Source organism: Hyperoodon ampullatus (genome assembly GCF_949752795.1).
Source record: "Hyperoodon ampullatus genome assembly, chromosome: X".
Classification (NCBI taxonomy): Eukaryota; Metazoa; Chordata; class Mammalia; order Artiodactyla; family Ziphiidae; genus Hyperoodon; species Hyperoodon ampullatus.
Genome location: NC_136913.1, coordinates 119,074,616 through 119,087,674, shown reverse-complemented (window position 1 = coordinate 119,087,674; position 13,059 = coordinate 119,074,616).

The window sequence follows — 13,059 nt, the reverse complement described above, 5'->3', positions numbered from 1 at the left end:
GAAAACATATTATATCACTCGTAGATTTTTTTTTGACAACTCATGGGAGTTCTAAGTGCTCCATCCACTGTTTTTAAAAATTTAATTTCATTTATTTTTTATACAGCAGGTTCTTATTAGTTATCCATTTCATACATATTAGTGTATACATGTCAATCCCAGTCTCACAATTCATCCCACCACCACCCCCACCACTTTCCCCCCTCGGTGTCCGTACGTTTGTCCTCCACATCTGTGTCTAGGTTTTTCTAGGTTCCACATATATGCGTTAATATATGATATTTGTTTTTCTCTTTCTGACTTACTTCACTCTGTATGACAGTCTCTAGATCCACCCACTAATAGGTTTATACATTGACTATATATCACTGACAACTGGTTTACTATCACAGCCTAGGATGGTGACCATTACCTAACTATGTAAGAAACTTTTCATTTATTCTTAAGGTTCTTAACCTGGGCTTCAGAGAATGTAGGAAGCTGAAATTACATGTAATATTTTTCTACGTGTATGTGTGTATGCATTTTTCTAGGGCGAGAGTACATAGTTTTCACCAGAATATCAAAAGTGATCTGTGACTCAGAAAAGTTTAAGAACCACATATACTACTGCTGGCTTTTTGTTCTTGTCAAATGAGGAATAAAAGAATAATTTTAAGCCTTAATTTCTTATACATTTTAAATTCCTTTTCCTCTTCCTTTTGATTGAAGATTAAAGGAGTAAGGGATTAAGGGGTTTCTTTAATTTACACTGGTAACTTATTTTGGGGGGAGGGGGCATGAAGGTAGGTAAATAGGTAGGCCTGTAACTGAAAAACCTCAGTGAATTATGTACATATATAAGATGAACTCGTGTTAGATATTTTGAGGGTTTTCTTTGAGCGTAGATCAAATGCTGTTAGTGAATGTCAACAGATTGTGAATTCCTCAATTATACTGGATTTTATAAAATACTATTTGAAATAGATAACTACAGCTTAGATGTTAACTTTAATCCATATTATATTGCATGCATTCTACCCTTATATTTTGGTGTTACTTGAGGTGTGGATTTTTCACGAAATAAAAAAATGCATGTAATTTTCTACGAAGACTCTTACAGTTCAGGGAAGATTTAGGCACACTTCTAATGAAATACTGATAATATCTAATTGGTGGTAGTGCTGGTACGGGAAACGAAATCCACTTCAAGAGCTGACTACAAAGAGTAGTTAAGAGTTTCTGTGACTATCTTTACAATTGTGTAAAGTACAGTTCTTAACAGAGTGCCTGGCACATTTTAGGGTGCTCAATGATAGCTCTTAGTATTATTATTACACAGATTCAGCAGTGGTAAGAAAGACTATTCTGCATAATGGAAAGCGTTCCATCAAATCCCATTTACTTTAATGCAAACTTGGAGACATTTACAGTATTGTATTGTAAACCATTAGAAAAAACTGTTTTTCACACTTGAGTGAAATTAAAATCACTGTATCTCAATATTCTTTTTAGTGTAGCTTATTAAAAAGAAAACAACTCGAACTGTTTCTTTTTCTATTGTGCTTTCATTCCTTTCCCAGTGAAATATATATTAGCAGCATAATCAGTTCTTTAAATGTGGGCCTCTCACTGTTGTGGCCTCTCCCATTGCGGAGCACAGGCTCCGGACGCGCAGGCTCAGCGGCCATGGCTCACGGGCCCAGCCGCTCCGTGGCATGTGGGATCTTCCCGGACCGGGGCACGAACCCGCGTCCCCTGCATCGGCAGACGGACTCTCAACCACTGCGCCACCAGGGAAGCCCCGCTCAACCATCTTAATGCATTACTTGCATATCATGATCTGCTAGGAGCAACATCCCGAATGTTTACAACTGTGTCTATGAACGCCCTTTTCCTTTTTGTCCTAAAGGAAACCTGGGTTTCCTTGAAGGTATTACTTGCCTTGAACCCCTTGTAAGTAGCTGATTTGCTTTTTTTCTCATATACCCCACCCCACATTCCTCAGGTTTATCCTCCCTCCTTTTTCAAAAACCTAATTTCTGTTGAACCTCCAGCCATCAGATCAAATATTAACAACCCTTCCGAGTTGGGCTCTAATGAGCGTCCTCCTGCCCCGTGTCATTTGAGCCAGTAGAACAAGACTGAGGTCAGTTCAGAAACCAAGGAAATATTTATTCTCTGATGAAAGAATGGACCAGGTGCAAGCTTGCACTCAAGAGCAGTTCCCCTCCCCCAGGCTATGGGCGGGGCTGCTTTGTAGGGTTTTTTGTGGGGTGGGGGAGGGGCGGGGTGGAGTCGTTGTGGGGCGGAGGCAGCTGTGTTGCGTTTGGCGCCAGATCACAGTGTGGGCGTAGCGTCTCTGCACGTGGCCCGCTGCAGCCATCTTGAACTGAGGTGTCGGTGCAGCCGTTCCACACTAGGGAGTCTGCTGTTAAGTTCCTGGTGCGAGGTCTCCCGACATGGCACCCTGTGAGCAAGTGAAACAAGACTAAGCACAAAGGAAGAGAAAAGGAAAAAGGTCAGATTTTATTTTATTACCCAGATTCTACTGTTATTCCCCAGGAACCGTTAGTGAGCGTTGCCGGTGACAAATCCCTCCTCTGCCTTTTATCCCACTCCTCATTCTTGAGGGGCACCGAGGGGCGCTGATCCTCTTCCGTAACTGCTTCTTGCTGATTTTGGGCATCGTCATAACCCCTGTTAGGGGAGCAGGACTTCTCCCAGCTGCCTTGAGGTATGTTTGGTTGCCGCCAGGCCTCAGCCCTAATTGTTCATATCCTTGAGCAACCACCATTTATCTAACCTTTTAGAGACAAAGTACACCAGACAATTTAAGGTACATGGCCCAAATATTAGCAAGAGAATAATGGTCACATGTCAAGTTTTCGTGAAAACGAAGGTATCTCAGTCTTTTGTATGTTAACACATATATATATGGGATCTAAAAAAAAAAATGGTCTGAAGAACCCAGGGGCAGGACAGGAATAAAGACGCAGATGTAGATAATGGACTTGAGGACACGGGGAGGGGGAAGGGTAAGCTGGGCCGAAGTGAGAGAGTGGCACTGACATATATACACTACCAAATGTAAAATAGATAGCTAGTGGGAAGCAGCCACATAGCACAGGGAGATCAGCTCTGTGCTTTGTGACCACCTAAAGGGGTGGGATAGGGAGGGTGGGAGGGAGACGCAAGAGAGAGGAGATATGGGGATATATGTATATGTATAACTGATTCATTTTGTTATAAAGCAGAAACTAACACACCATTGTAAAGCAATTATACTCCAATAAAGATGTTAAAAAAATTACAGGGTGGCAAGGATTCTGTCCTCGCTCACGGTTCCTTTCTGCAATACTTCAAACTTTAGTGCCTTAGCTGGTTATAGAAATAAATCTTTAATATTATTATTGCATTCATATTATTTCTTGTAGAGGTACCTGAAGCTTACCCTTTGCCCTATGATGCAACATTTATTGGAACTCTCAAACCTATACCTATGTTTCTTTCTTTGAAATGAACCAAAAATTCAACAGTATCAAATGTTGACAGCATGGAGCTCAAATTCATCTTCTGTTTTGAACTGTTGTCCTATCTTGTTTACAGAGTAATTTGTGACTTGTTACCTGTCAGCCCCAGGCTTGTAGATTAATTGAGTCATAAATTAATGGAAGGGTTACTAAGTCTAGGCTAATGGTAAAGGGTATATATATATCTATATATATATATATATATATACACACACACACACATATATGTCTCAAATATTTTTAGTAGATTATTTGTTTCAAATGAAATTTTCTGTGAAACAATATTAAAAAAAGATAAAAATGGAGCTGTGCTTGTTGGTGGGGGTCCCAGAGCCATGTACCCTGAGTCTCCCCCTTATTCTGTAGTGGTCTTGGAGTAACTCTGTAGAACCCCCAAGACTTCTAGTAGTTTGAAAATCACAAGAGTATAGGATTAGTACAAGGCACACAACACTCCAGGTAAGGCTCAGAAACTTATGGTTTAAGAATGGAGCTGGGGGAGAGAATAGTGGGAATACTCTGGAATGGAAACATTTAAGTATTTAGGGAAAGCATGGACATGACAAGGAGTCAGATTCATACAGGCAATTAAATCATAGCTTCCCACAGAGAGGGAAGGTTAAGGTAATTGGAACCTTCCAGACCAGGCAAACAGAGAGGACAGACATGCTGGAAAGGAGAAAAAGGCAAGTCATTGGAAGGTTAGAAACCAGAAGATTCCCCAAGAGCTAGGGACAGATAGAACAGGTAAGGAGAGGGGAGGGAGGGAGGGAGACAGACCGAGAGAGCGAGAGAGATGCCGATCTCGGGTTGAGAACTTACGTAAATAAATAAGGAGTAGACTACATGAAAGAAATATCCTGCTGGGAAAGCTGTTAAATGACTGAGGGTATAAGAAAAAAAGCCGACCTATTAGTTATGAAATTAGAATGCACGATGGTGCCTATTAAAATGTCAAGTTCTACAAGGATCTGGGGAAAATTTGCCTTTAGAGGAAAACTGTTTTCTGTGAGGGACCAGACAGGATAGGGTTAAGTAAATAAAATATGCTGAGAGGAGTCTAATGTGGAGAGGAACCATCTGGCAAAATCTCCACTATGCCCACACTGCCTTCTTGCTCAGTGCCCTTCCCTAGGGACCTTGGAACAGCTGTGTTGAGATAGTAGACCCAGAGTTTTCACATTCATATCAAAAGTGAAACCCAAAATGTCTGCACTGCTGCTGATTAGAGAGAGCATTTGAGTGGTTCAATATTGAAAAGATTTGTGGCACATTGGACTCCTTTGCTTTGAAACACCCAACTTGTTATGAGTTTGTTTCCCAATGCTACTTGGCTCAGCTTTTATTTTCAAATCTTTTTGCTTTACTGCTGTATTGTTTCTACTGGTGATAAATACAGAATTTCAAGGAAATGCTTGAAATGCTTTTAGACATTCTCTTGAGCCAGTATTTCAGTGCTGCATAGAGTGTTGAAAAGAGAAAAGGCTTTAGGGTCAGTGAGGCTTGTGTGCAAATCTGTCACTTAAATGGGCAAACTGCTTAACCTCTCCAACCCATTTCATCTTCTGTAAAATACGAGTAGTCATAGTTATCTCACATGGTTGCTGTGAACAATAAATGATGCACAGAAGGTAAAGCACTCAGTATGGTACCTGACACATAGATTTTACCCTATAAATATTAGTTGTTATTATTCACTTCTCCTAGTGGAAACATAAGCTTCCTAACTTGATGCACAGATTGTGTGTGTGTGTCTATGTGTGTGAAAAATACATGCATGTCTTTGGTTAGTGATAGTCATCTGATTATTGTGACAGAATTTAATTTATCTCTGAGTGATCTAAAATGCAAATACTATACATGTATCACCATCACCTAGAATTGTTCTTAGAACATGTTTTCTCATGGTTTGTACTTTCCAAACTTCTAGAGACCTTGGAGATTATATTGATTTACTAGAAGGCCATTATGGTAGGGGAAGGCAAGTGGGAGGCTCAGGGGGCATGGTTCAGGGACCCTCACTCCTACCTCTGTTTCAGTCAGAGAACTCCATTTTTTTTTTTTTTTTTACCAAGAAAGCATAGAATCCAAGGGAAGAAAGTATTTCAAGGAGTAGGGAGTGATCAACCATTTCAAATCCTAGGAGCATTCAAATAGCTTCCAAGGAAAACGTGGAGCTTTAAAAGTTTATTGGCCTTTGCAGAGAAGGTAGGAATCCTAAGCAGTGGTGATTTTATAGCTATGATTCAGAGTGTTTGGGCAGCAGCCCAAGGGTCTGACCAATGGGATGTCATGAAACCATCTATCAGGAGCCATAGATAGGATCAAAAAATCAGAGATGGAGGAATAGCCATCCTAGCTCCCAGGACCCTATTCTCCATGAGGATCAAGGCCTTTTACTTTATCTCATTTACCCATAGAAGGAAATTAAACCCTATGGAGTTTCTACAAGGTGTTAATTAAAGAAAAAATCGAGTATAATGTTGTGCCAGAGCAACTAGAGGATTAGGCACAGTGGTGTAAAATCAGTGGCTGGTAAATTAGATGGGTCAGTGATCAAGCAAGTTCTTGGACAGCAGCTAAATCATGCTACTGCAAGCCAGGGCTGGAAAGTAGCTAGGGCTGAGGAGGTTATCAAAGGCAGTGATCAAGAATTGAAATTATCAAAGTGAGACAAAAGGGACCAAATTCTTGGACAAAGGGGAAAGTCAACCAAAGAGCTGCCCAGTGGAGAGTAGGGGTAGAGATCAAAGAACTAGGTTGGATTTCACCATCCCTGAGAACCTCTGTAATTCTGATATGTTATCATTCTGTCTAGTGAACACACTATGAAGCACTGCCTTTGAAAATTTTTTCTTATATGTGACCATGCCTTCAGGGATCTTGTAGTTCATGGGAAAGAAAAGGACAGGATCTAAGCAACAAATTAGGAGATTTGTAGTTTGCCTTCCAGACATCCAATGCTCCTTTCCCCAAACCTACTGTCAAATGGAAAGAATCTTACACATTTTGCCATAATGCCTGCTATGTTACTCCAGGAGGATCTGATCTGACATTTTAACTTTCAAATGACAAAATTTCTAGGCTCAGTGATAGGTCAGTGACCTTTTTTTTTTTTTTGCGGTACACGGGCCTCTCACTGTTGTGGCCTCTCCCGTTGTGGAGCACAGGCTCCGGACGCGCAGGCTCAGCGGCCATGGCTCACGGGCCCAGCCGCCCCGCGGCATGTGGGACCTTCCCGGACTGGGGCACGAACCCGCGTCCCCTGCATCGGCAGACGGACTCTCAACCACTGCGCCACCAGGGAAGCCCCAATGACCATTTTTGAATACTTTAATTACACACACCATGTTTGCTGGCGTTTCTCAAAGGGTGGCCTACTGACCAAGAGTATTGAACTCACTTGAAGGGCCATATTTAAAATGTGGATTAACAGACACTACCAAATTAGCTGATTCAGAATATTTGAGGGCAAGACCTGGGAATCTGCATTTTAACATACCTACCAGGTAATATTTATCCACAAGTTTGAAAACTACTGATGTGAAGTCATCCACTCATCTTCTTCATTGAGGCTAGTCTTGAGATGAGATGTGATAAACAAGAGCAGCTTAAATAGATTCCTTCCCTAGAGTGGATAGTATACATGTGTGACATATTAAATATAGTTTATTTATTTAACCCACAGTGAGTGTAGGTTTACTGCTATTGGATGACACCCATGTTTCTGGATGCTTTTAAACATTTTTCACATATTTCTGAATCCCATTTTTACTTTTGTTTAAATATGTTCTGAGTGCAGAACATTTTTAAATGTGGTGGGATTTTTTAAAGAACTGTTTCTAGTGGATCTAAGATTCATTAACCATAGCTCCTGTGAGCACAGACAGAATACCAGTTTCACCTTATTTTCATGTACCATGCAATGAGGGATAAACTGAGGGAAATGCACTCCAAATTTCTTTTCTTCCATAATTATGTTGTCTGAAGTTTGGGGAGATATCTGGAAGAAAGCACTAAACTTAGGGGAAAAGGCATTTAAATCATATCCAAGTACTAAATAATGAAAGCGTTGACCTCTTGATGGCTAGGACTGACCTTACAATGGTGGGGAAGAACAAAAACTGCCATTCTTATGAAGGTGATTTAGGGATAGAAGTCTAACCTTTCTTCATTCTGCGAAAGTTACATTATTAAAGACTCGGTAAATTATGACACTGCTGAAGTGGAATATTATTATTATGTTCCATAGGGTTTTTTCTGTAAAGAAAATTCTTGATCCTTTAATTTGCTTCTTCATGAAGTCTAACAGACAGGCTAACAAAAAAGTACAGACATTATGAAATGCTAAGCCTAGGCAGAGATAATAAAATGTTTCTAGAAAAACAAACACTGCCCCCCACCTCCTCACCAGCAAAGACCCATTTTACTTTGGTTCTATCCTTAGAAAGATGACTAAGCCTCCCAATCCCAAAAGCTGCTAGGGTGGGAGTTGGAGGGACTGTGAGAGGTTAGGCTACTGTGTTGAAAAGGTATGCTGGCAGATCACCCAGTCAACAGTTATTTACTGAATGCCTTTAGTATGCCCAATATTGTAGTTAATGCTATATTAAGATCACCTCAGTTTATTCCTTTCTGCATTTTTTTTTTCTTGAAAAGAAAGAAGTAATGCAGACATTAGCTTCGCCTATGAGTCACCTGAATCATGCATATGATGGGTTCAACAATTCAGTCAAATTTGACTTTTGGCATTTATTAGAATTACCTCTGCTCCTTTCCAGTCACTGACTTCAGTTAGTTGAAATCAATCAGTCAGCATTCTGAATTTGGTGAGCCGGATTTGTTCATGTAGACATAGCCTTTGGTATTCAAAAAAGTAACGCTTAACAAAATATCCCAAGCTACCCAGCTTCAGTTGAATAGCTTGAGTCACTCTCAACAAGTCAAATTGGAAACAGGAAAACATCTTGCCTTGGCTCATTCAACTCAAGGATTAAACTCCCAGGCAATAGCAACCCTGGTAAAATATGAGGCTAGATAAAACACGGTGCAATAGGATCATTTTGAGGACTGATCAAGTGTTGGAAGGCACTCCTTATTGCCATTGAGATTTCAAGGCAGAACAGCAGCTAATAGCCTCTTTGGTGGTTATCTTGGGGTAGGTGTGACTTCAGGGTTGTAGATAAATAAAGATGATGACCATCTGTATACCCAGACACCATACAGTCCCTCCACTCTGCAAATTCCCATTATGCCCATCCAACAAGATTTTATTACAAGTCATAAGAGGGAAAGAGAGTGATTGTAGCTGATGCTCTGAGGTGGAAGGAAAGGAACACAGCTGCATTTAATTGTGTCCTGACTGTTGTGTTTGACTTCAGGTTTGCATTCAGTTAATCATAATTTGTTTCTCAAGCAAGTTTTAGGTCTCCCTTCATAACTGACTCTTCAGTCTACCTTCTCAAATGGCCTTTCAGTGCTTAACAAGCTTACAACAGTGGTCTCCTGTGAGATAATAGCAATAAAGTTAAAAGGAGGGAATCATGAATCACAAGCTTTGTTCACAGGCCATGGTTTTTCTCAGGTGTTAGCCTTAAGCTGCTAATTAATGGTCACCTCATCAATCAGCTAGGTAGATAGACACTTGCCTGCTTGCTCAGCCCAGAGGAGGACCTAGCCTAGTGCATCTGTAGTCCTCCGCCACTTTGGGTTAATATCAATCTAACTACTATGCCTGCCTCTTTATTTATTCTGATGGAATAAGTAGGAGAAATGACAAAATATGAATATAGGATGGTGAACATGCGGTACAGAAAAGAACAATAAGGCTGTCCACTGTCAGGTTCAAGGTTATGGTTGGTAGTTAAGATAGGAATGCTTGGAGAGCTTGGCAACTTGTGTGAATATGGCAGTGAGTCTGTGAAAACATAGACCATTGAAAACACATGGCTTATTATCTTGGAACACTTGGTCCTTAAGAATATAATCCTAAAAGAAAAATCGAGTGTGGCATAATGTCTTCAGCACTATATTTTCAACTCAGATCTTGACACTACTGCTGGAAATCCCAGAGGGTTGTGGCCCAGTTAGCAGTGGCCTTCTTCTAGTGGGAATAACAAAGTGAGGAAGTAATTATTATGCTCTCATTGTAGACCTAGAACTGTGTTATACACAGTAGGGATCTGGGGAATAAAATAATAATAAGAAAGGCAAGATTCTTGCTCACAATTAGTTTCCAGTGTAATAGGGGAGTGCCTTATATACACAGAGAACAATGCACAAATCATTGATTCTTAGAAACTTAAGGGACCTTAAAAAGCATTTAATTCAACCTACATTCTGATGCTTGAATACTCCTTAACCATATCCGTCACGAGGTTGCTTGATATCTGTTTGAATACTCAATAGTAATAGGGATCTAATTAATTCTGGAGGTCATCTACTTGGTATTCAGATAGCTGACTTTTAGAAGGTAGTTGCTCGTGTAGGGCTCAACTCTGCTTTCATGGAGTAGCCACCAAGTTCTTAAGATCACTCATCACAAGTATACTACTTCTTCCACATGATATTAAAAACTAGCAGCTGTGCATCATGGAAACTTCTCTTATTCTTTTTCAAAAAAACATAACTTGTTCCTTCAACAATTCTAAGACAATGAATAAGCAAACACAGAAATTTGTGACACAGTCATTAATATAGGAGTTCAGTGGAAGGAGAGCTGAATGGAGCTGGGTTGTCAAGAAAAATGAGGAGGTGGTACTTGAATCATTTGTTTACTTGTTTATCTTCTGTTTCTCCAACTAGAATTTAAGCTCCATGAGGACAAAAACTCTGTCTTATCTATCATTGTGTTTCCAGAACCTAAAATTGTACTTTGTAAGTAGTGGGAGTTCGATAAAAATGCCATGATTTAGAGAAAATTACCCAAGGAATCTTACCAGAAGATAAACCATAACTTTGAAACCACTGTGTGAAAAGATACTTACTGGGATAGGCTTCCTGCATATAGTGAGTAACTGACATAAGTACAACAGCTGAAATAGCCAAAGTCCCCTGGAAAGTGGACACTGACTTATACAGTCTATAAACTAATGGCTGGAAAGTTTGCCAAGAGGTCTTATCTGCTGGGAGTCTCCAAGGGAGAATAACCAAAGCATTTATTATAGTTTTGGTATTAATTTCATTTTTTGTAGATTCCTACTGACTGGAAATTATAAAGGGAGAAGAGCAAAAGATAGGGAGATCAGAGTTTGTTGCTTTAGCCACCCTACCAAACTTTGCCCCCCACCGAGCTTCCCACTTCTTTTTTTTTTTTTGCGGTATGTGGGCCTCTCACTGTTGTGGCCTCTCCTGCTGTGCAGCACAGGCTCTGGACACGCAGGCTCAATGGCCATGGCTCACGGGCCCAGCCGCTCCACGGCATGTGGGATCTTCCCGGACCGGGGCACGAACCCGTGTCCCCTGCATCGGCAGGCGGACTCTAAACCACTGCGCCACCAGGGAAGCCCCCCACTTCTTTTTAAAGGTAGTGTCATGTTGTTCAGCCAAAGATCACCTGGAACACACCTGTAATTGAATAAGCTGGGTTTAATACTCCTTGCAAGTAGGGAGAACACAAACCATGGAGAACCACGGGGGTGTCTCAGTGAGAGAACATTAGAAAGGACTTATTATAGGATTTGGGCTTTGGTTAGGTGATTTGGGGGAGGGTCCAAGGAAGCAAGGATTCTCTCTGGTGGGTGCTGTCAGGAAGTGGGGACAGTTCTTTTAGTGGGTATCTCAATAAATCTTATCTACAGGGAAGACAGATTAGAGTGAGGCTGAAGCTGTAATTGATAAGGAAGCAGTGGTCACTTATATTAGCTAGGAGAGAAAGATATTAAGTATTTTGTGATTTGGGAAATACTCTTTTTTTTGTTTTTAGATGAAAATTATGAATTTTTTTCTCTTTACTATGGTCACAGAATGACCTTGTGTAATCTTGGCATTCTGTGAGATTGTTCATACCCAGCAGGAGAACAACATGGCCTAGCCATGAGCACCAGGCCAGGTCCTAACAACACTTAAGCCTAAGTGTCAGACCTGTTCCTGGAAATCAGGGCTGTTTTTTCTTAGCAGCAAAAGCATGATGGAAACAGGAGGTGGCTTCTGTCAATATAATGGTGATGTTTCCTCTTCTCCAAATTAACCGTTCACCAGGCACTGACACTGTACTCAACTAAGGGAGGATCTTGCCCAGATGATTTTGCCAATGTAAATTATTGATTAATTTTTGCTTTTCATGAGGTCAATAGATACCCACAGGTGCTACTACAGTATTTTGCCACAGTCTATCTGTGGTCTCCAAGATGATTTTGAAGTGCATTCACAGAATTGCATTGCTCAATCTGGTCACTCTGTCCCTATTCACTGTCCCAATTTTTGCTCTTCTTCTCAATCATTTTTGAATCAAAAAGATACAAATACTTTCCACTCAGCATACTGGGGTCCCTCTCACTAAGCACAAACTAACTGCTGCACTTACCTACACAGCCTCTGCTGCTGCAGTTATAAAGACCATCAGTGCTTGCTGAGAATTCATTCTACGTAATATATTAGGCTATGTTCTACCTTTAGGTTCATTTAGGAACATCCTTCCCTTTGTTGCAGGTAATTAATATCATTTGACCACCTGCAAAGCATTCTAAACTGGCCAGTAAAAAGGCAGAAAGAACAATTAATTTTTACTTGTGGTAGGTCTTCTGGGTAAGATTTGCTGGATCTTGTACAGTGCTGGTGTTTGGACAATGATTAATTAAAGAGAACAGAAAATAGATCCGGTGGAACAACCTCCTCCTGCTTCCCTAATGTTCCATGGTTTTAGGAGGTTTGGACAATTTTACTCTGTGCCCCTCCCATCATGAATGAGTTTCCAAAGCTAGGACTCTGTATTAACCATGGGCGTCTTTTGGTTCTTAGGCACAAAGACTGAGATGTTTACATAAAGACCTCACAAACATAACTGAGCCTTAGGGAAATCTGTGACAGTGGAGAGAAGATGGATGAGGTGACAGGGTTGCTGGAAGTTGCAGACTGGGTCTAGGAAATAAGAGTTGATTTGCATGTGAGTGGCCAGATTGATTCCATTGAAGCCCCCAAATAGCAAACCGTTTCTCAGTCTTTACCTTTTACCAGACCATAGTAATGACCATAGGAAATGTTATTGACTGAATTGCTTGGTCATTTTTGATCTACCTAGTCATACAATCAAAACAGGTTCAGAAAAAATGATAAAATAGTACACATCTTTGATTCCTTCTCACTTGTCCTTTGGGTGCTGTTTCCATGTTTCGTGTATCTCATCCCTGTTGCTGAGTGCCCCCAGTTGCCCCTAAGATGCGTCAGGACCAACCACTCCCACACACATGCACATTGTAGCTGTTCCCAGAACCTAGATATTCTGTCTTCAAATTTTCCTTTTCCCATTACAAAGGGACCTCTTTTTTTTTTTTTTTTTTTTTTCAGTACGCGGGTCTCTCACTGTTGTGGCCTCTCCCATCGCAGAGCA